The sequence below is a fragment of the Barbus barbus genome (genome assembly GCF_936440315.1).
Source record: "Barbus barbus genome assembly, chromosome: 5".
Lineage (NCBI taxonomy): Eukaryota > Metazoa > Chordata > Actinopteri > Cypriniformes > Cyprinidae > Barbus > Barbus barbus.
In genome coordinates, this window is record NC_136733.1 from 40,618,065 (window position 1) to 40,642,988 (window position 24,924).

General features: G+C 37.3%; 1 protein-coding gene across 1 annotated transcript in view; it reads left to right on the forward strand.

The window, feature by feature from the left end:
• Nucleotides 1-6,568: 6,568 nt before the first annotated feature.
• LOC306870144 (semaphorin-4C-like) overlaps nt 6,569-24,924 on the forward strand; it is a 77,980-nt gene continuing 59,624 nt past the window's right edge. Inside the window, exon 1 of the mRNA XM_079417249.1 lies at nt 6,569-7,018. The gene's annotated coding sequence lies outside the window, so the exon portion shown is untranslated. The remainder of the gene's footprint in view (nt 7,019-24,924) is intronic.

The window sequence follows — 24,924 nt, forward strand, 5'->3', positions numbered from 1 at the left end:
CAATGTCCTGTTACACATTTGTACTTACACGTGCCATTCAGTGGGTTGTTACATATGTGTAGTTACACAAACATTAGAGCTGTAGAGATGTGTAGTTACACTGTGGTTACATACTATGTACACATCTAGTTACTATGTAAGTACACAGGTATTAGGGCCACTTAATATAAATTGGAACCTTAATTTTTGATTAGTAATATGCATTGCTAAGAACTTCATTTGAACAACTTTAAAGGCGATTTTCTCAATATTTACATTTTTTTGCATCCTCAGATTCCAGATTTTCAAATAGTTGTATCTCAGCCAAATATTGTCATATCCTAACAAACCATACATCAATGGAAAGCTTATTTATTCTGCATTCAGATGATGTATAAATCTCAATTTCCAAAAATTGACCCTTATGACTGGATTGGTGGTCACGAATGTCACCTCCTTGTAAATCTAAACTAGCACAGGTCGCCCTTTAACTGTTATTTTAAAATCGATCTCAGTAAATGTTTTGTTCTTTAGTAGTCTACTCACTGTCTTAGATGTTATTGCTTTCTGATCGACTATAGGTGATGTGTGTTCTGGATATTAAAATGCTTTGTCCTATCCCAGCTTAATATGCAGCGACAAGTATAAGCAATAAAGAGTAAACACTGAGGCGCTATCAAAATGTTGATGTGTTTGTTTTAGCATCCTGATGAGATTGGCGCAGGTTTGAGGTGGGAGTGTCTGTTCGACCAACCAATGGCAGATGGTGGGAAATGAACCCGTCACTATTTTTGCAACTCACTTTGCTAATGCCTGTGCCAAAAAAATGAGTCATTTCACCTTTAAGAGCTAAGATTGAGTAGTTTGTCCTTATTTGATCCAAGGACCTCATTAAAGGGTTTCGTAGCTCGGACATGATTAGATGCTGTTGGCCGGTGACTGTAGATGCTTTGCAATCCATCAAGTTATTTTTTCTGCACTCCTAACATCGCAGCAGCTCAGAGGAGGAGAAAACAAGACAGCATATCGGATGGCATCTTGGGATACTGGCCCTTAGCTTCAGCTTTCAGTGAAAAGGCTTTTTTGTGGGTGTTTTTAAGGTGTTAACTCGATTTTTTTCTTCATTTCTGTCACCGATGGAGTTTTGGTTCCTTGCCGCTTGCATAGTTGGGGACACTTTATTTCCAGCGATATTGTCGACTTGATTGCACAGACACTATTTAAACTGAACTGAGCTCAATGATTCAATTCAATGCAAGTTTATTTGTATAACACTTTTCACGATACAAATCATTGCAAAAAAAATTAAGTTTCCACATATTTAGTAGTGACTATGACAGAAATATACAGTAAAAATCATGAAGTTAGTTACAAATTGCATGTAATCAAACAGACGGTGAACACTATTAACTGCAATGATTATATCTTGCGATTAAACATGACTGAATTCAATGATGAACTGCCTTTTATTGAAAATTGAGTGTTTACTATTGTCCTTTTGCATTATTGACACACTATTTTCCTAAAGCTGCTTTGACACAATTTGTATTGTTAAAAGTGCTATATAAATAAAGACTTGACTTGAGAACAAGCTGTTATTGTGAAACAGAATCTGTCCTCTCCCTTCTGTTCTCATTGTCGATTATCATTTGTTGAAGGTGTTTGAGGTTATTTGAACTCTCTCTTGTTCTGCTATCACGCTTGATTTTAAATTACCCTTCTGAACGGCCGTATCTCAGCATGGGATGTGGAGATTTGTCTTTCTTGGAAAGCCCTCACAGCGCTCTCCGTCCTGAGATTACGGACAAAGTTGTGCCAGTGCACTTTGTGCATGAATCTTCAAAAGTTGGGCAGGGTTCCACGCAAACTGAAAGATCTGAGCTGGTTTTCGGCGCAGGATGAAAAGTTGCCAGAACTTCTAAGGCGGTTCCTTTCATATCTGAACTTATTCAAGCATTCAATGAATTCATCACCGCTTTGGCAGCAAGTTTAGTGCCAGGCAGAAGGAATTACCACAGCTGTCCAAAGCATCCGTATCCTGTGAAACCTCCCGGCTTTCAGATGATGCATTAGTGATAGCGAAATTCTCTTTGCAACTCGCTCTGTCTTAGATGCTTTGCATGCGAAATGAGAGGCTTGGTGATTTCAGCATTGGCCACGGAGTTGTGTGAATAAGCAAGGCTTAATTGGCCTCTACACGCTGTGCCAGATACTCGCTGTTTACCTAAACCCGACGACTAAAACAAGTTCTCATCAGCATTCATTCCCTTTGAAAGTATGTATCTGCATCAGTAAGACGCCAAAAATCTGCAGCAACCCTTCAGCAAAGGTAACATCCTCTTCCTTCTATCCTGCAGTGGTGTGTGGTGCTTGATCTTCTTGTGTTTCCTCATTTCCATTTCATTCTGCAGCGCTGAGCAACTATATATTGAAGCTGCCTTGTGTGTTATTTTCTCATTGTTTTCATTTAATTGCTCTAGATTATCTTATAGCAAGGCTTGCAATAGCTCTACTATCATCTTCACGCTGTGCACTAGTGCAAGTCAATTCCAGGCCTGTCATCCAGAACTGAGCATGTTGGCTCTCTCCCTGAACTGTAGCTGAACCTGGCAGCGTTTCACTTTGGGCTGCAGGTAAATAGAGTTAGACGACAGACACGGCTAGCCTATCCACATCACTCCTGGGAGTCAGGCTGCTATGGAAATGCTCTAGTCGCTCTTGATTTATTTGGCTGTTGGGATCAAGTTAAGACTTGAAGTAAAAAATACACTTTTAAGGTAATGTGCATCCACGATAAACGATGGTGATGCAATAGATGATAAATCAATTATTTAATTTTTTTTAATGCTATGGCCGAAAAAACAATATATATATTAAGCCTCATTGTCAAGAATCCGTTGTGTATATAAATTATTTTTTTCTACATTTTATTATTATTAATATTATTATTTATTTATTTTAATGTGTTTATTCATTCATTTTACATGATCCTTCATAACTCACAGACTACTACAAACACATTTAACATCTCTTGGTATAAATAAAAATATATATGTGTCAAAAGTAACTGATATTAAGCCACTTTACTAATTAAGTTTAAATTTTTCAATTGCCATAGAGTTTATTTTTTTGTTTTAATGCTACAGTTGCCTATAGTTTTATAGCCAAGGCAAAATCTTGCATTATTTTTGATCTGATATATATTGTAATGTGATGTATATTGTAATATTATATTTCTAAAAAAGATATTTTCCTAATCCTAAATCTATCTACAAAGATTCTATTTTTCTGTAAATGTTTTTACTGTAGAATTTTTAGAACAAAGTGTAACTCAAGGTTCTTCATTGATTCATATATCTTAGTATTGATTTTGCATATGCATATTTATAAGCATTCATCAAAAGAATGAGTAACCTTGTTAGTGCAGTCATACAGTATTTTCACTATCATGACTGTGCATGTTTTCGACACTGTGTTTTGGGCTTAAATTAGAGCACACGAGCAGTAGTAATATATCTATACTTGTAGCTTTGGGGATTGGACCTCTGGACCCCATCCTAATGAGTGTACACCTTACCTCTTTGTCCTGGCCTAGTTTCCACATTTGTCTGCTTTGTGTGCTATATTCCAAGCTGTGCTTGTTCCACATGACTAATACAACCTTGCTGAAGCAGGAACTGTGAATAGAGACAAAGTCGACTCTCACTCAAAAAGTGATTCTGCATTTCAGTGGAGTGCTGCAAGGTGTTTCACTCAAAAGGCAGCATCTGCTCAAGGTTCAGCATGTATCAATAAGACTCACCCTCTTCCATGTCTTCATCTGAATTGAGAATAACCCCTGATAAACCTTCCATCAAGGGCAGAACCTTCACAAATAAAACCAGGCAAGGTTTATATTTATGCAAGCAACAAGATTGTTTCTTTCTATAGTATGTCATGTTAAATGCTATTTATTTAATCATTTAATAAAAAGAGTGCAGCACTATAGCAATCAGATCAGAAAGAGCTTTATTGCCAAGTATGTTTGCACATACAAGGAATTAGTTTTAGTGTCACAAGCTTCCAGTACACAGAGAAAACACACAAAGACAATAAAAAATAGGATGAGTATAAAAATACACACACGTAAATAAAAATAGAAAAAACATAATTGGAAAAATAAAATAAATTGTATGTACAGTTGTGCTATAAATGATAGAATAGCAATAGAGTGAGAATGGTTAAATTATATTTTAGAGATCAAAAATTTGCCTAATTTATTTAGTTTTTTTTTTATGTTATTGTTGCCCCCAACCTCGCAGCCAAGATTAAATATTATCTTAAAAATGTTATATTTGTTCAAATAAAATTTTTACTTTGGTGTCAAATGAAGCTTTAGTGATCTAAAATAATTTCTAATCAATTGAAAAATTAATTGTATACAAATTCATCGCATTTTATTAATAGATTAAATTTTTAGCACCCTCTTATTTTTTTCCCCCTCAAATTCTGTTTTATTTATCCCAAATTCCATGTTTTAACACTTTTAAAACAATTTAACTTATTGCCATTTTTATAATAGCAGGGCACTCTGAAATGCTTTATTTTTCAGATATACTGTGCTGTCTTCTAATATTTCTGGATTTATGATTCGTGGCAATCAAATGAAGAGATAAAACATTAACAATTAGTCATTTTAGGAACACGCAGACTTCGTTTCAATAGCAATTTTTTTGTGCTTTAACATTCACAGGCATTAATCCATATTGCGATTTGATAAAAAGTACAACCCTACTTTTGATTTCCAAAATTTGCCACATTCAGTGATTATGTCTTTGTCTTCCACATCGTGGGAATCATGGGGCTCTACTACTGGTGTGAGCATACATACTCAGCATTCCCTGCCAATAATCGATTGAAACATGTCACTGCAGAAATGCAAATCGAAACCTTCTTCTTGAGTCAAATTAACCTTTAAAATGCCATGGCAGTTGTATGTTTCACCATGCAGCTTGGCATGATGGAGATTGTTTTTGTTATGATGTGAAAGGTTTTGTAGATTCGTCTCTACGTGGTCTCCTGGGTCCCGCTGTGGACTGGTGTCCATTATCCATTTGATTTGCCTCCCAGAGTAAATCCTCATCCAAACAGATTCTAAATGATATCTATGCTTCCTCCGTTCCCAGCGCCCGCACTTAAGGCTTTTATTCGTGAATCTGAGGGGCCTCTGGGGCAAGAGGCTTTTATTTAAGTAGCCTGTGCCACTCAGAAGTATAATGAAGATTTCCATTATGATTACACTAGAGGAACACTGCCCATAATTGAGTGTCACACCTGCAGTTATACATGTTTAGTTTGAGAGGTATGAAAGGCTCCATCTCAGCTGAAGTTGCTCTAAATGTTCTAGAAAGGCCCCTCCTCATTCAGATCTGCAGTCCCTTGACTATTCCATAAGCACCACCAGTACTGTTGAAAATGAAGGATAGTTGCCTGTGCTTTTCTAAAGAAATATGAAGAAAAACAGATGCCACAAAAAGGTTTAGAAACCCATTGAAAATACCCTTTTCTTTTAATTTAGGTTAATCCTTCGGCTTTGGCAATGGCAAGGTGCTTATCTCTAAATAGTATATATTACATGATAGAGTGTTTTAAGCTGAGGATGCAGACAGAGAGATTCATTCAAGTGTTAAAATGCAGAGACAGCTGTATCTATCTATCTATCTATCTATCTATCTATCTATCTATCAGTCATTTTAGTGCATGTAAATTTCAATGCATAACTTTATATTTATTAATAAACCATTTATTTTACATATATTTCAACTGAAAGCGAAAATTAAAAGAAATTATTGAAATAAAATATTAATAATATCATTATTATATTATTATTATTATCTATACATCTGTCTGTCATCATTTTAAGTATTTTTCAGTTCATAACTTTTTCATAAACTTTTCCGGGGTTTTTTCATAAACCCTTTATTTCACATATAAAACCATGTATTTTAACTGATAACAGAAAAGAAACAAAAATGTTACGTATGTTCTATTATGTGATGCAGATACAATATTTCATTTATTGACGATATTATATATTTTAGATGCAAGTTATTCACCCTTGTTTACTTCCAAAACCTATTTAATTGTAAAATTAAATATATTATCCTGATAAATTGAATATAGGGCTAATTTAATGTATCTAATGGTATGGTAACAGATAACCAATTAACTCAGCTTTTTACTGTAGCATTTTTACATTGTTTTTCACTTAAAATAAAATTTACAGTGTATCTCTCTTGTCATTAGTTCCCATATATATATAATTTTTGTTTGTTTGTTTGTTTTTTTACATTAACTGTGCAACAGTCTTTATGACTGGTAACAGCATGGGTGCTCTGTGTCATACACTTTAATACTGTAAAGTGTTAGAAAAAGTAATTAAAATAATGTAGGTGTCTACAGCACAGAAGTCCATTAGAGAATGACAAACGCTTCACTCCGTCTGATTATGATGATGTTCCGGTGTTCCGGCCCCGTTCCCGTACAGGACAGGGGTGTTTGGGGCGGAGACCTGTGTTTGTACTGCTTTTGTGAGCCACCGATCCGCCTCATCGCTTTAGTGATACCCATCAGGAGGCAGTATATCTCCGGCGCAGTGTGTGTGGCGAGTCGGAGCTGCGCAGAACACCTTTGTCTCTCTCGCAGAGCTTCACTTTAACAGGGCGCGGGGTTCAAGTTGTTGAGACGGAGGGGACCCGCTTTGAAGAAGTGGATCTGGACGGGTTTAATACACCCTCCCTCTCTAGAACTACTACAAAGGGAGTGAACGGAGAGAGTTCCGCTGCGTAAACCGACACCGACCATCGCGCCGCTCGCTCTCCTAGGCGTCAAGAAAGAAAGCATGCGGGAAAACACAAGGAGCTGAGTCTTTCTTTGGAAAATGTGGGATTTGTTGGCCTCGTTTTGAAATGGTGCTCTTGTAAGACCAAGCGCGGTGTGCGTTTGCATGCGTTTTTGGACGCGCTGACCGCCGCGAGCGTTACGCACTGACTCGCCAGAGGTAAGTTTGACGCCTCCAATACAAATGCATCTGGATTATTGCGGTGTGTTGTGTTATTGCTGTGTTTTGTTCTGTTATAAATTGACGTCACAACGTAACATAATTTGTGTGTTTTTAAAAAAAAAAGAAATGCGTTTATTGTAAAAGCGTTGGGGGTGGAAAGGATATTTGATACCGTCATTAAGTCAGTCAGTCTTTCAGTCGGCGGAGCTCCAACTGTTGCCGTATTGTTTAGATAAGTTTAAAATCCGAACAAAACAGGATTGGCATTAATATCGATGGCAGTTTGTGTCACTTTGGCGAATGTAACTCTTACACACATCGCGACGCGCAAACAAATAAAACACTAAAATCTTCAAGCGCCAGATTGAGTGAGTGAAGAACGCGGACGCTTTATTGTGTATGTAATGCGATTTATATATTTGAAGCACAACATCAGCACTTTTTTTCTTAGTGCAATTGCATCGTTCCTGCCACGTTCACAGGACAATAAAACGATTATCTCTGAGGGAATATTGACTGAAAATAAATGTCTTTATAGTGACACAGGCACTATGTGATGAGCTATTGAAATTATACGTGAGAGTGATGTTGAAAATCAGACGATCATGCTGGAGATTGACCACCAGCAGATGTTTTTGTGCTGAGACCCAAGCAGAGCGCGTTTTCCTCATTTTCTTGTGACTGTTCGTCTATAATAAAATAAGTGCGCGCTGTATACTGGAGATTACAGTAATTACAGCATGGAGTGGACACTGGTGTTTATAGGCTGGGCGCTCAGAGAAATGGTCAAAGGGACTGTCAACCTAAGAATAAAAAAATACTGTATTTTCTTCGCACCTTCATGATCCAAGCACTTAAGGTTTACTTTCCACTGTGGAACACAAAAGGAGACATTTTAGAGAATGTCCTGATTACTGGTTTCCATGTAGTTACAATAAATAGTTATTTCCATGTAATAAATAGTGACTGAAGAAGTCAAATCTAAAGTATGATCTAAAGTTGCCTTAAAAATGGTACGATATCTTAAGAGTTTTAGCAGTTCTGTGAGTAGAGACAGAAATTTAAGTTGTCATTCATTGTTCTTCCACTCTATTGATCTGTTAACAGCAAGTTAAGTGGAGAATCAGACATAGATTAGCTTTCTTGTACTTGTACTTGAGCACCAGGATGGATGTAAGAACTTTTTTAAACTTAAAACTTGGCCCGTTGGTCAGATAAAGCTACTGGTTTGTTCAGAGGACTTTGAAAGGATGCCTGACGCCTTCATTTACCATCCAGTGTTATTGCATGGACCAATCATTTGTAGAGGTTTGGACTGAGTTTTTGAGATTTTGTGAGGGATCATATATTGTAAATATATGCAGAGCTGATCCTGCCTATATGCAAAGTATGGATGTTGCGTAGCCCTTCCTCTCAAATATGATTTAATTTCAGTTATGTTTTTCATTTTGGCCAGCGGTTATAAAAACATGAATGTTCCTTGCGGTGCACTGTCACCTTTTCTACTTAACATCCAAATCAATCAAATTATGTAACATCGTATACAGTCTCCATGCCGTTTTTGCTCGATACTAAAAAACGAGTTAAAAGTGCACCGAGCTGTGGTTTCCCAAGCGCTTTCCGTGTGCACGATTCGAGACAGAGTCGAACACGGACAAATATAGGCTACTTTGTGCTTTGCATATTTCAAAAAATGCCTGTCTTGGTGAGTTTTCACTAAACACAGTCAGCTAAGGGGTTGGGGAGCAATTTGAGGCCCTGACAAAGTTTTGCTTAGGGCCCCCAGAAGTCTAGGATCTGCGCTAAATATACTTTATGTTCCGAATCATGTCTCAATAAAAACCCTAAAATGACAAATAGCATATATACAGGTAGAAAACAGTGTATGTGAATGGGATTTTAAAGCTTGTGTATGTGAAATAGTAAGACCAGTATGTATCATCACATCCAAGAACATTGTCCGTTATAATGTAGAGATTCATGCAGTGTCTGTAAGCATAGAGGAGACTGGAAGCCTCTAACAAAGCTCTTTATTATTGGGACGTGAGGCTGTCATACGCTCTCGTCATTGTCTGTTAATGAACAGTGGAGGGAGAAGAGAGCGGTAACTGTATAATTGTGCTCCATTCATGTTTGTTTCCAGCCTGTCCTGGACAGTGTTCCCGCATTAAATGCACTTGGCAGGGAATAGCTTGCTGGGGGCCCATACACTGTCACCCCTTCAGCCCAGATGTTCCTCAAACCTATTGAGAGTCAAATTGGGCTCCTGGAGGGAAGATCTTCTCATTGTTGTCCCACAATGGACTCACATCCTTCTTTGGTCAATAGGACCTAAAACTCAATCACACACAGATTCCCATACAAGGTTTAGTACATCACCATGAGGGATTCACAAAGCTGCCGGTAGTCTGATCATCCAGTGTTTAAGCTGAAAACAAAGCTTAAAATGTTGAAAACAAACTCTTGAAACCAAGATTCTTTAAAGAGAGATCAGTGAACGTAAAAATGTTCTTCGTGGGGTAACATCTAAATTGACTTGTTTGATTCAGTTCAAAGAAACTGGATAAAAACACTGGTTACTCAAGCGCAATAATTTAAAGGCTCAAATCAGGTAGAAAAATGTCTTTTCAGCTGCATATGTTCACTTTTATAGTTTTTATTCCAAAATAAGTGCTGTCCTTGATCTTAAAAATCTGTTTGACTAGATCAAAGCTGCAACTGTAAAGATACATTCATAATAAAATGTCAGGTATTAATTGGATCATTGAAACCATGCTCATAATTCCCAATTCAAAAATGCACTATAATGTCAACAACATGTGCACAGAGCAATCAGAAATACCTGTACGGAATTCGAAAGCTGCCACTATCAACCTCTGCAGGAGCTCATATCACATGAATGAATTATTGGATTGCATCCCTGACATCACGAAGCAAATGTTCTGGCCTTGGGTCTTGTTATGATCGTGTGGTTTTGCGGACACGGTCGCACAATTAGAGCATGCATCTAACCAACGTGATGCATCCCTGAATCACTTTTACGCCGAATGAATAGAAATCAATTGGTGAGCGCAATGCCTTGAATTGTATAACACCATCCGTCCTCTGGCTTATTGTAAAGTTGTTCCCTATTCAAGCCTGTACAAGAGTTGTTTGTCCCTCTTTCTCTGCTGTGTGTATTGACAGTGACCCCTTCGACTAGAACCCTCATTATTCTCTATCAGCGTGCGCTCCTATATGCCATCTCCTCTCTGTCTCTAGTTAGACTCTCTGTTTCCACCTGTATTAGTAATGAGCGCAATGGTACTCCAAGAGTGTGTAAAAGTGGAGGGAGTTCATGCAGTCAAGGCAAGTCCGTGATCTGGAGTGGACGCAGGCGGGCGGCTCGCCTGCTGAGACGGGTGAGTGAAAACAGCAGGGGCCAGGGATGGACATGGGTGATGTTTAGAAAAGGGGATGGGGAAGAGTGTTTTAAGAGCAGCGCTGCAAATAGAGAAGAGATTGCATGTGTGTGTGGATGGAAGGGCAGCTTGTGTGCATTTGTGTTAAGGGGTAGTGCTTTTTTCCACCATCCCCCAGTGTGTTTACACATATTGGAATGATGTGATGTCGCTTGCGTGTGTGTGTGTGTGTGTGTGTGTGTGTGTGTGCGCCCAGCTGTGGACCAGAGATGGAGAAACACGTCTGCACAGAGCTGTGAAAGTGACACAGACTTGACTGTTACAGAAAAATCGTTTTGAAAAAGTTTTGAAAGATAAACACAATTCTGTTATCATTTAACAGAACTCTTTTCTTTTTTTAAACTCTTTTTTTAACATTCTTAAACATGTTTAATGTTTTAATCCTGCATTCCAATTAATATCAATCAAACTGCAGTTGGGTTGTTTTGATTAAATAATAATAACTAAAACATACAGCTAACTAAAACAATAAAACATGCTGCAAACTATTTTTAATAGTTTTAGTTTTAGTTAACAAAACTTCTGCAGACCAGAAAATAAGTGTTTTGTATCCCTACAAAATGATTGTAATGGTTGAGGAAACACCCCCCCACATGATTGTAAAGCGCTTTGGGTGTACAGTAATACACAAAGCGCTATATAAATGCATCATTCATTCATTCATTCATTCATTCATTCTACAATGAAAGATATTTGAAAGGAAGTCAATGGGGTCCAAAACAACACCGGATAGACAACACTCTTTCAGTTACCTTTCTAAGTCTTCATACAGGTTTGGACCGATATTTAAAGGGGTCCTATTATGCTCTTTTACAAAGTCTTGATTTTGTTTTGAGCATGCTCTCATGCTTGGTGGTTTGAAAATCGCTTTATTTTTCCCATAATTTACATTATTACAATACCTTTCTCCCCAGCCTGACACAAAAGGCTCGATTAGTTCCGGATTTGATGAAGGCCCGCCTTGGGAAAAACAAAATGTCTTGTGATTGGTTAGCTGTCCCAGTGCATTGTGATTGGCGAACAGCTTAGACGGTGTTTCAGTATTGCCACGCCCCTTGCCAAAACAGCAAGTTCGTCAATATTGCCATATCAATTCAGACCCGAGAATATTGAACAAGAGGATTGTGCAGAATCTTTGCATGCATGCATTTTTTGGCTAAATCACGTTTTAGATGGGATGTCAACAACAGCTTAAAAATAACTGCATTGACTATGTACATAAGTGCAACGGTAATATGTATTATGTTTATTGTTCTTTAATGCTAACATTACAATATGATTTGCACTGAAACTGTTATACAGTTGAATTTATTTATACCATAGTCCCACAGACTTACACTATTTGTGGCGGCATATATATGCAAATTAATTCTCTGCCAGCAGGAGGCGCTGTTGGAGCGGGAGAGATCAGGTTTCCCCGGTAAACCTGTACACAAAGCAGCGCTCCGCTCACAAACGCGACTTTATATGCAAGATTAAATGAAAATGGCATCCAAAATTTTCCGAAAACAGTTGGTTTCCATCAGAAATACTGTGATATAAATACACCCGCACTGGGTTTCGATTTTGAAACGAGCAGAGCTCCAGCAAGCGTTCTCCCCACCCCCCAACCATTCGAATTTCCGTAGGCGGGATTTACAATTTGTGACATCACAAATACAGGAAAACAACTTTGTAGTCCAAACGAGCCGTTCGTTGTAGTTCTTGAAAAGGGATTCTTTTAAAAACGAAATATCTCCCTTTGGAGTGAACTTTGAGATTTGTTACTTTGTAGATCGTTTTATGCCCAAACATACACACTACACACTGACTAACATTCAAAAAGTGAAAAAGCATAATAGGACCCCTTTAAAGGAGTAGATGATGACAGAATTTTCTTTTTTCGTCAATTGTCCCTTTAGAATGCATTCAATGTAGCTCATTAGGCCACGAATGCCGTTTCGGTAGCGTTCCCTCACCTCGTTTTGCTACCTCCGCCCCGGGCTCGTTTTCCCGGTGCTGAGATGGATCCATCAGGCCAGTTTTGCATGTCTTTTACGAGCTGCATATGGAGACCTCGCAGAGGGGAAAGGTGGAGAGCGTAGGACCTTTCGTTTGCTAGCAAATGACCAGTATCGACCATCTGCTATTTTAGTGTCCTTCCCCGCAGGCTCTGCCAGTGATTTTTTCAAGCTGTGCATTTGTTGTATATGTATGAGTGCAACTATATGCATTTGTGTGGCTTTTCTTCTAGTCCATCCTAAAATTAGGGTCAGACTTTTGTTTTTCACCATTCAAAGCTTGGCAGCCACAGGTAGGAGCTGGATTGCATTAAAATTGCCGGTCAATGATTTCCTTTTGTGCGAGCCATTTCCAAATGTCCTTTTGGAAATTGTGTTTACAGAAATGTTATTTAGAAGCACAATCACATGTCTGTGCTTTTGCTTTGAGCAAGTGCAGCCTTTCTCCTCCCTCACTCTCTTCTGCTCACGCGTTCCTAACAGATGTTTGCCCTAATGCATCTCGGGCTCAGGTTGTTTACTGAGCTCACATCTGGTTTGGGTGCTTCATGTCCCCCTTTGCCTGGAATTAATGGGTGTTTTTTCTCCCCAAAAGCCAAATGTATTTACTTAAGTGTATTGTTGCACACAATGGAGTTGGAACGGTGAAATCTCAGGCCTATTTGAGGGAGTGTTTGGCACTATGTGAACGTTGCCATGTTTAAAGCCCATCTGCACTGATAAGCGGTTGAGGGGTGTTCAAGCTTTAGGGTTTGTATTATGAGTGATTCTAGGATTTGAACAAACCTGTAAGCCTAAGAATTAAACGCAAGTGTCTAATTTGTCCCACACCATTTGTGAGCAGCTCATTATCCGCCGATGTTTGCAGCGTTTCAGAGCGGCTCGATATGTAGTAAATGCTGCTCCACACAAACTCCATCTCTGAGTTTGAGTCACTTAAACATGCATTTGGGAGCACAGCATGCACCAACCATATTCCCATACTTGTAGTGAGAAACACTTATCAACAAAAGTTTTTTTTTTTTTCTGTCAAAATAAATGTTCTATGGCTTAACATTTGAAAATGAAGAATTTAGAAGAACCATAAATATTAGTATTGTATTTCTGCAGTTGTAATGTAAAGTAAAATCATTTTTATTTTTTAAAATGAGTTATTTTGTTTTATTTAATTGTTTTAGATTTTTATTTAATATTAAATATTAGTCAATTATTATTTTATAGTCATATTGATATATAATAACAAACAGGCACATCAAACCTGGATTTTCTTTGTCCCATTTTAAACACAATCTAAAAAAAAAAAATTCACTTTTTTTTGCACTTGATTTTTTCCTCCATATTGTGTAGCTCTAATAGGCATGAATGATGTGCCTTGTTGAGATGTGCATTACTTTTTAAAGGGATAGTTTCCCCCAAAAATTATTATTTACTCACCCTAATGTCATTCAGTTACATATGTGTCCCTGGAGCACAAAAGCAGTCATGAGTAACACAGGTATATCTGTAGCAATAGCCAACAATACATTGTAAGGGTCAAAATTATACATTTCTCTTTTATGACAAAAATCATTAGGATATTAAGTAAAGATCATGTTCCATGAAGATATTTTGTCAATTTCCTACCATAAATATATCAAAACTTAATTTTTGATTAGTAATATGCATTGCTAAGTACTTAATTTAGACCACTTTAAAGATGATTTTCTCAATATTTATATTTTTTTTACACCCTTAGATTCCAGATTTTCAAATAGTTGTATCTCAGCCAAATATTGTCCTATCATAACAAACCATACATCAATGGAAAGATTATTTATTCATCTCATGCCCCTTATGACTGGTTTTGTGTTCAATATTATCAGTGGTTGTTGTCTATATGGTGAAGGCCTGTGGGGTCCATTTTTGTTTTGGTCAACTAATTAAATTAAATTGCTTCGTAACCTTATACGGGACTTCAAATATCTAGTTTTTTTTTTTTGACACTTGACAGTAAGAATCCACATAGCAACACCCTAGCAACCTATCACAACATCTTAGCAATTGCAACCTTCATCCACACACAAAAACAATGCATGTTGCATCGCAGAAGAATGTTTTGGGCAAGGGACACTTGCTTTCGAATAAGTGGCATACTAACTCATTTTGGCATTGTTTCGCCTTTTACTTTACTTTTTACTTTTGTCATTTAGCAGACGCTTTTGTCCAAAGCGACTTACAAATAAGAAAAAGTAACTAAAACTAAAAAGTTACAACTCTATAAATACTATCTACCCACATATTTAAGAAAATAAAGAAATTAAATAAAATTAACACATGCATATAACAACAACATTTCAATAATAAACATATCAATGAAAAAATTAAATAAAAAGCTACTACTATCCCTTGCCGGTGTCCCTGCCCGGTGGAGTCGCACGGTAGAGTCGATGGTCTTTACACTCTTTGGTCTTCACACTAAGAGGGCTTCACACGACGACTGCCGCGACCGCTGCCGCGGTATAATAACCTTTATTATACCAATCTAACAAATGATCATTTCAATTCAGCTGGACCCACTTTCCTGTTTATCAACTACAAATGGCCAAGCAAGTGCACACACTGACAAGATACACGATACAGTACGAGACCAAACGCGATTTCAGCAACTCTCATCCTAGTAAACAAAATAAGCGTTTCCTAGCAACGGCAAATGCGCTAAACACTGAGACAAGTAAATACACTTACGAGCTGATTTTAAACTTCCGCTGATAGACTGCTTCTCTTAAAGACCACTTCCATTACACTGCCTTCTGCTGGCGCTTGAACCCACTTTCCTGTTTATCAACTACAAATGGCCAAGCAAGTGCACACACTGACAAGATACACGATACAGTACGAGACCAAACGCGATTTCAGCAAATGCCTTCCCCTGTGACTGAAAGATTGAACTGTTAGCAGCAGGAAACACCAGAGGAACAAACACTCAAGCGCTCCAGCTTTCACACACACAATAAAAGTGGCTGCGTGTTGCCATCGGGGCAGAAACACAGCCAGAGAAACAGCTCCACAGCTGGGCTCAGCCCTCTTGCCTTAACCCTCCCCTCTTCCCTCGGGAGAAACGTCCGCAAAAAAAACGTCATCGCACCGGCCCAGACCACCCCAACACCGCTGCCTCCTGGTGCAAGGTAGGTTTCTGTGCCTATTTCTACAGCTTGATCCGCAAAGCAGATCCCCCCAGATGTGCAAGACCCACAGGACGGAGGAACAATTGTTCTTCCAATACAGACATTTTTATAAACAATGAAAAGATAGAAATAGCTACAGAGTTTAATTATCTTGGTTTAACACTGGATCCAACTCTTAATTTAAAAAAAACGGTGAAGAAATCGTGAGGACTATAAAATAGTATAACTTGGTAAACTTCAGACAAATTAAACAATGTCTTCCCACTGATAGCTAAGACTCTCATGCATGCTGCAATCCTTTTACCCTTGCAATTAAACCTCTAAAATCTCCATATGAACAGACTTTAACATCCAACCAACACCACTGTAGGGTTTTGTCTTTCTCAGTGAAAGCTATTACTCATTGGAACACCTTACCAGAAAACATAAGGATGTGTACATCTATTGATCTTTTTAAATTAAAAATTCAATCTTATTTAAAGTCAACTCAACTCTGTAAACATTGACATGGTTGTGGTTTAACTGGATGTTTTTTTTATTCTTTTATTCTGGATCTGATAGGATGTGCATGTACTATATGTGCATATTTTATTGTATGTGTTTGCTGTTTTATGTTTTTATGTTAGTGATTACCTGCCAAAGGACCAAGGTTAAAAAATAGCCATTGGCTAAATTTGGTGCAATGCATGAAATGGAAACATTTACGCTAAAATTGTCCCTTTTCAAATAAATTGTAATAAATAAATAATAGTGAGGCTGTTAGACGCTGGTGAGGCGGTGTGTGCAAACGCTTAGCCCCTCACCCTCCCTCATCTTCTGCTGAATGACCTTTAACCCTGGTTTGCTACACGCTGCACACCTCCTGCTGCTCTGTCGCTCAGAAGAGAGAGACTAGTGCAGATAGAGAGGGCAGAGAGCTGACAGAAAATGGCAACAAAGAGAGAGATCAAATGCAAATGCTACTGGGGGAGGATAGTTATGCATCTGCAAAATTCATATTTCAGCCGCACTCCCTCAGAAACCACTTCGATCATCATATTCAAGTTGTCTGTGCAGTGGAGGACTCTTAAAGTAATAGTTCAGCCAGAAATGAACAAAATCTGTCATTATTTATTCACCCTTTCAAACCTGTATGACTTTATTCTTCCATGGAACGGGATACTTTTATGGTGCTTTTTGTCATTTTGACAGTCCCTGTCCTTATTCACAGTCACTGAATGGAAAAAACGTGGCTAAGATAATCCTCATAAAGTCATATGTTGTGTTTGGAATGACATGAGTGTGTGTAAATAGTGACAGAATTTTCTTTTTTGCGTGAACTGTTCCTTTATTTGTCTGGGTTCTGTCACTTCGGTCAAGTGTTATTCATGGTTTTGTGACAGAGCCCTGACACTCCCGTCATGTCCTGTTTCCATGTGGCTGCACGGCTTCGAGTGTGCTCGAGCCGTGCGCTCTCGTCTGCGTGCCTTGTTTTGTGTTGGAGCGTGGTGTTCGGATCTCGGCACTCATGTCTTGAGTTTCGTGTCGGGATTCGGACACTCGTGCTCCATGTTCTGTCTCGTTGTGTGAGCGTGCGGTCTTGAGTTCGCTCGGCCACGCATTCTCTTGTCCACGTGTGTTGTATTTTGTTTTGCACGCAGCTTGTGTATTTCATTGGCTGCATGCTTTCATGTTGTCGTGTCTTGTGTGAACACGCGGCTTATGAGTATTCTCGTGTCCTGTTTAGCACATGGCTGGTGATTTTGTTTTGCTGGCCATGTGTTTGTGTTTTTGTTTTGTGTGAGCACATGGCTTTTGTCTTAGGTTTCTGTGTGTCATGTGCTCTCATGTCAATTATTGGTTAATTTGCCCCACCTGTGTTTATCTTGTTACCCTCCTCATTTGCTCCCTTTATAATCTCCTTGTGTTTGCAGTCCTGTGCCAGTTCGTCATCGTATATTCCCCTGTCGTGTGTAGCCCTTGCCCTTGCCCTGCCTAGCCTAGCCTAGCCTGCCAGCTGTCCTGTTTTTCCCTTAAGGGGTAGTTTTGGTTGGTTTTGTTTATTTTTATTATTAATAAAAGCCCATTCTCTGCAGTACTGAGTCCTCGCCTCATCCCTTCACCCCAACCCTGACATTTATTATGATTCCATTCTGTCTTTCTTTATTTTTATTTAATTTTTTAATTGTTTTATTTTATTTTATTATTTTTCTAATATTTTATTTTTCTAATTTGTCTCCTTTTTCATATTCATGCTATGGCAATATAGTATGTAAAGTACTTAATTGTATTTTTAAATTACATTTTGATTTTATTTATTTATTTAACAATAAATAGTATTGTATTTTTTCAGAATTTATATTTTTAGGTGAGCTATTCATATGATGTTCACTTAGTCTTCATTTCTTTTCCTTTATTTAAATTTAATAAAATTTTTCAGTGTTTATTTTGCTTTTCTCTAATATTTTATTATTATTTTTTTGTTTAAATATTTTATTATTCAAATTTTTCTCCCTCTTTTTCAAATTGATGCTTTAACAATATACACTGAACAAAATTATAAATGCAACACTTTTGTTTTTGCCCCCATTTTTCATGAGCTGAACTCAAAGATCTAAGACTTTTTCTATGTACACAAAAGGCCTATTTCTCTCAAATATTGTTCACAAATCTGTCTAAATCTGTGTTAGTGAGCACTTCTCCTTTGCCGAGATAATCCATCCACCTCACAGGTGTGGCATATCAAGATGCTGATTAGACAGCATGATTATTGCAGAGGTGTGCCTTAGGCTGGCCACAATAAAAGGCCACTCTAAAATGTGCAGTTTTATCACGCAGCACAATGCAACAGATGTCGCAAGTTGGCATGCTGACTGCAGGAATGTCCACCAGAGCTGTTACCCATGAAATGTATGTTCATTTCTCTACCATAAGCCGTCTCCAAAGGCGTTTCAGAGAATTTGGCAGTACATCCAACTGCAGGCCATGTGTAACGACACCAGCCCAGGACCTCCACATCCAGCATCTTCACCACCAAGATCGTCTGAGACCAGACACCCGGACAGCTGCTGCAACAATCAGTTTGCATAACCAAAGAATTTCTGCACAAACTGTCAGAAACTGTCTCAGGGAAGCTCATCTGCATGCTCGTCGTTCTCATCGGGGTCTCGACCTGACTGCAGTAAAACTGCACATTTTAGAGTGGCCTTTTATTGTGGTCAGCCTAAGGCACACCTGTGCAATAATCATGCTGTCTAATCAGCATCTTGATATGCCACACCTGTGAGGTGGATGGATTATCTCGACAAAGGAGAAGTGCTCACTAACACAGATTTAGACAGATTTGTGAACAATATTTGAGAGAAATAAGCCTTTTGTGTACATAGAAAAAGTCTTCGATCTTTGAGTTCAGCTCATGAAAAATGGGGGCAAAAACAAAAGTATTGCATTTATAATTTTGTTCAGTGTAGTATGTAAAATATTTTTATGTATTTTTATCATAATTTATATCTTTAGGTGAACTATTCATATAACATTCGCTTAGTCTTTCTTTTATGTATTTTTGTTTATTTAAATTTAATAACATTTTTGAATGTTTCATTTTGTTTTTCTAAATTTTTTTTAGTTTTATTTTTTTATTCCAATTTTTCTCCCTCTTTTTCAAATTTATGCTTTGGCAATATAGTATGTAAAGTACTTTAAATGGAAATTGAGAAAGAAAGAGAATTTCTTTCCAGAAGAGGCAAGAGAGAGTGGAAGATAGAGGAGCAAAGCATGGGAGCACCCATAAACGCCGGACCTGAGAAACAGAGATAACGGCGAACCAGCAGACAGCAAATACAGCATCAATCTCCTCAGTCACTCCTTCTCTTTCTGTTCCTCTCTCCATCTCTTTTCCCTCCAGTGAGTCCTTTTTTTCTCCTGGATCCTCATGCCGAGTGCTCCTGTGTGTTTGTAATAGACCCTATCCACGTGCTGCCTTCTCTCTTTTCCTTTGCCTTGCACGCTCTCTCTCTCTCTCTCTCTCTCTCACACACACACACACACACACTCTCACACCTCTCCAGCACACATGGAACAGTTTATCTAGGAGCTTTTTTTTGCGCCTATTAAGCAAAGTTCCCTCTCAACAAAAAAAAAGAAAACAGCAGCCGTCGAGAGAAAAACTCTTTTTATTATGATTGTATAGCAGCACTGTGAAACAGACGGGGAGCTCGAGAGAGGCAAAGAGAGACAGAGAAAACCCCCCTGGTAAGCCATGGCTCCACCACGCATGAGAAAATCAATAAAGCATCCCTTTAAAAGAGGTTGACGGATAATGGAGAAAGACGGGTGAGAGAAACAGACCTGGTCCCGCGGATACCTTTCTGCCCTTTCTCTTTTCCCTCCAAATACACCATCCACGCTGTGAACAAGCGACACAAAGCAACAAAACGGCGCACTGCCATTGCTACATCACAAATGCGTGTTTGCGGAGCAGGTTCTCTTGTTAATCATAATGGGAGCAATATAGCTGCAGTGTCATAACACTATGAGCGGTGTCAAGAACATCTGTAATTCCTGGAGAGAGCTATCCGTTCCCATTCATCTCAATAGCAGTTGCTCACCTGGTATCCAACCGGAAACTTGGCAGGATGTCTAAGTGATGCTGTGAGAACTGGAATGAATGTATAAATGTAGATTTTTCTTTTTACTTTTTAGAAACCTTATTGGCCAGAATGTAAATCCTTCATCTGAATGATATTACGATTTCCACTTTTTGTAATTTTTCCTATTCCTGGCCATTTGACCAATTCTCTTGAAATTTGGCCTACAAACTGATCTGGTAAAATCTGTATTAAAAAAAAGGCAGTTTGTTTTTGATGCATTGCTATTTGAATTGGGCTGCATTTCCCAGAAGTATCGCAATATAAGTTGGTCGTAGAGACAAGTAACAATGGTTTCTACAAAGAGACTTTCAACACTTTTGGAAAACATAAGCCCTGCATGTTTTCAGTATATTGTCAAAACTAGGGTTACACAGTCTACAAAAAATTAGTGCTGTCAGACGATTAATCGCGATTAATTGCATCCAAAATAAACGTTTTTGTTTACATAATAAATCTGTGTGTACTGTGTTTATTATGTGTATATATAAATGCAAACACATGCATGTATATACGTATTTTGAAAATATTTACATGTATATTCATATAATGTATATTATTTATAAATATATTTAATAAAAATAAACATTTTTCTTAAATATATACATGCATGTGTGTGTATTTATATATAGATAATAAATATACACAGTACACACACATTTATTATGTAAATTATCGCAATTAATCGTTTGACCGCACTACCAAAAATACTTTTCGAGGTTATAAATAAAACATTATTATTAAGATATTGGAGTACGTTTTACAAGAAAATACTATTTCAGTTATTCTACTTCAAAATGTCATGTTTCATTCAATATGCTGCCTGCCATTTCATTTTAATTATTCATTTTAAAAATTCACAAAAATGGTTATATAATATAATAAAATGATAATATATAAATAAAAAATACACACACATATATATATATATATACATACATAGATACATATATATGTGTGTGTGTGCGTGTGTGTGTGTGTGTGTGTGTGTGTGTGTGTGTGTGTGTGTGTGTGTGTGTGTGTGTGTGTGTGTGTGTGTGTGTGTGTGAAAAAAATATACACATACAGTGGCAACAAATTAAGAATTCATTCCCATGGCTTATTTTATATATATTGTTTATTACAATCTTTTATTATACATTATAATGTTGTGATGCTATAATATACTGGCTTTTAACATTTAAAAGATTGATTTTATCTTAGTAATTTGGTTTTAATTTAATCAACCCTCAGATACTGTATAGACTGCTTTAATTATAATGGATGCAGTCTAGTTATGTTGCATTGCTTAGCTTGCTTGCAGTGTAGACTGCGTCATTTATTATAATGCAGTCTAGTTTTCCCCACTCACTTGAATATAACATGAACTAGTTTGGTTGCGTTGCATCATGCCACACGCTTAAAGAGTGCAGCGCGACATTACCTCTCTGTCTCTCTCTCTCTCTGTCTGTCTGCCTATCCAGCTTTCTGATGCTGTTATTGAATGTGTGCCGATTAAATCCAGACACCCCCTCCTCTCCCTCCGGGAGCTTTTATTTAATTAATAACGCAGGCTTACCATTAAAACACTTGCTGTGCATGTAGGTGTTTGTCTGACAGAGTGAGTCTCATGGCTGTTGTGCTTGTGACGCTGCGTGCGCACTTGTATTGTTGTGCTAGTGGGGTTCCCCTCCCAGCATTAACAAAGCAGTATTGTGTGTGTGGTTATTGTGGTGGGTTAAGCTGTGCTCAGGGCTGTCATGGTTAATCTGCAGCACTGCACTCCATTAGACTGTACCTGGAGATTCAGGTATGGCTTACACTGTATATCACATACATGAGGTGCACTGATTGAATGGATCATGTCCTGGAGTATTTTTCTGTAGAAAGGCTGCTATTTTTATGGATGCACAATATATCGGTTGACCTATTGATGTTGGTTGATATCTGTCTAGAGAGTGAGAGATACTGTACATCACCGCTCAAAAGCTTGTGGTAGGACGTTTTTGAATGAAGTCTCTTATCCTCATCAAGGCTACATTTATTTGATCAAAAATACAGTAATATTGTGTGATATTGAAATGTCTTAACTGGCTCTCTTTTTTTGCAGAAACCGTGATACATTTATTTAAAATAGAAATCTTTTGTAACATTATAAATGTATTTCTGATCAATTTAATGTGTTTGCTGAATTGAAGTATTCAGTTCTTTCAAACATGACTATTACATTGAGTTATTTGTGTTATGTTGTTTTAAATAGTTATTTTTTCTAATAATGGCTGGCTGATTGTTATCTCATTTATAATATTTGCATTTAAATATGTACAATTTAATTTGTTATATGAAAATGAACAGATTGTGGAGTGATCTAAGAGACAACTATATACACTATAAAACATGATTTTTCATTCATGATTATTGGAGTATGTTGTCTAAGAAAATAATATTTCTATTCTACTTCAAAAATTCACATTAAATTAATTGATGTTACTTGACATAACACATTGAATTTTTTAAATTACTTTTTTTCAGTGTAGGAAATTGGTATACTGGGACAAATTTGACAAATTTGAAGTTTACAGGTAAATATATATGCACTCTTAAAAATAAAGGTTCTTTATTGTCATCAATGGTTCTGTGAAGAACATCCTTTCAAATGCAGAAAAGGTTTAAAATAGTTGAAAAGGTTCTTTAGATGTTTAAAATGGTTCTATTAGGAACTGTTTACTGAAAGGTTCTTTGGGGAACCAAATATGGTTCTTCTATGGCATCGCTGTGAAAACACCCTTTTGGAACCTTTATTTTTAAGAGTGTTCAGGTAGAATATTTGACCACAACCAGTCAGAATTGACCATTTCCAGAGTTCTGGAATAATAATAATACACATAAACACATTTTTCATCATCAGTTTGAGAATGACTCATTTGGATTGGTATCAGTGTGTTGTTTGACTCAGAGCTTGTGTGTGTGTTTCTGGTTTCTTTTATTTCTAGTGTAATCTAGGATGCTACACAGGTGGCCTGCATCCTCTCGGAAGGAGACCTGAAGGGCTCTCCACCTCTCTTTTTCCATTTCTCTTGTTTTTCACTACAAGGCACTGACCCCAGGCCAGCCCGGTGGTGTACTCTTTCCCATCTTTCCTTTCTCTCTCATCTCTCTTTGTGTCTTCATGCCTGTCTGAAATTTTATTTTCATTCCACCTCTTAACGGAAAACATATTCTCATTTGAAAAGGCCGACTCGCCTGTAACCGAATCACTTCGCACCCTGAACATATCAATTTAAAGAGACGTGAGCGAGCTGCACTGAAAGATTTCACAGTCATTGATTGGCTCTGGGTTCGTGGTGGATTTTAATAGAGGCTTTTAAACTTAGCAGCATTTACCAGCAGTTTATTAGCTGGCCGTTGACCGAAAGTAGTTCTAAATGAATTTAGACCGAGGCCGGAGAGGGTTTGAGAGCGTCTGCATGGGATCCGCTGAGTAAAACAGAAACAGGGTTTCTGCTTCCTCTTTCTCAGCTCTTTACCTATTAGAGATCCATTACCACAGAGAAGGCAGGACCAGCGGCCCTATAGAACAGAGAGATAGAGTTTCAATCCTTGTCTACTGAAAGTCTCTTGAAAACAAAGAGAGAGTGAGACACAGCTTTAGCTGTAGGTTATTTTGGTTTAGTGGTCAGTCTGATGACTTTGAGCAGCTCGACTTGAAATGACTTGCTGGAAATCTGGTGTACTTTTGGTTGTAATGATACCAAAATTTCAGTTATCGGTACTAGAGAAAGTACACTTTGCATGAACATTGTGTTCTTGTGGACTTCATGCACACATTAGCCAAGTCTAGTCAAGTCACCTTTATTTATATAGAGCTTTTAACAATACAGATTGTGTCAAAGCAGCTTTACAGTGTTAAATAGGAAAATAGTGTGTCGATAATGCAAAAGCACATTAATAAACATTCATCAAGTGTACCGTTCTGGACAGAGCCATTAGTGATTTTTGAGCTGTGATGTAAAAGCTGTAATTGCAAGTCCATTTAAAAATTAAATGATAATAAAATAATATAACTGGACACTGGCAAAACAGCTACTAAAGTATAATAGAATATATTTGATTTATTCGTTGTATGCAAAAAAGTAATTTCACTTCATTAAATAATTATGTATTTTACATTAAGTTCCAACATTACATCATACAACATTAAATGGCCCAAATATATTGCTAATATAGATGTTAAAATATACTTGCATTAATATATTTGAAATAAGTTTTAGTAATTTTTTTAAATGCATGGTTTATCTTGTTATTCAGCTTCAAACTGTTTGTATTATTGGCCAAAACAAATTTCCCTTGAGAGGGACAATAAAGTAACATCATCATTCGTACATATTATATTTTATTTACAATTTCATTTTGAGTTATTTAATTATGGAAATATATTTCTCAAATTGAAGGTGTACTTTGTTTAAACCTTGAAAGGCCAAAAATATAGGCCTATTACAAAATGTACTTAAAGAGGCAACAAAAATTAACTGTAAACTCTTTTAATATGTACTGGACAGTATTTTTTTTATATATTGTGCAATATATTGTTTTTGTTGCCCCTTTGAATAACATTTTGTAATATATTGTGGCCTTTCAAGGTTTGAACAAAATACAATTCATGCTGTATATATT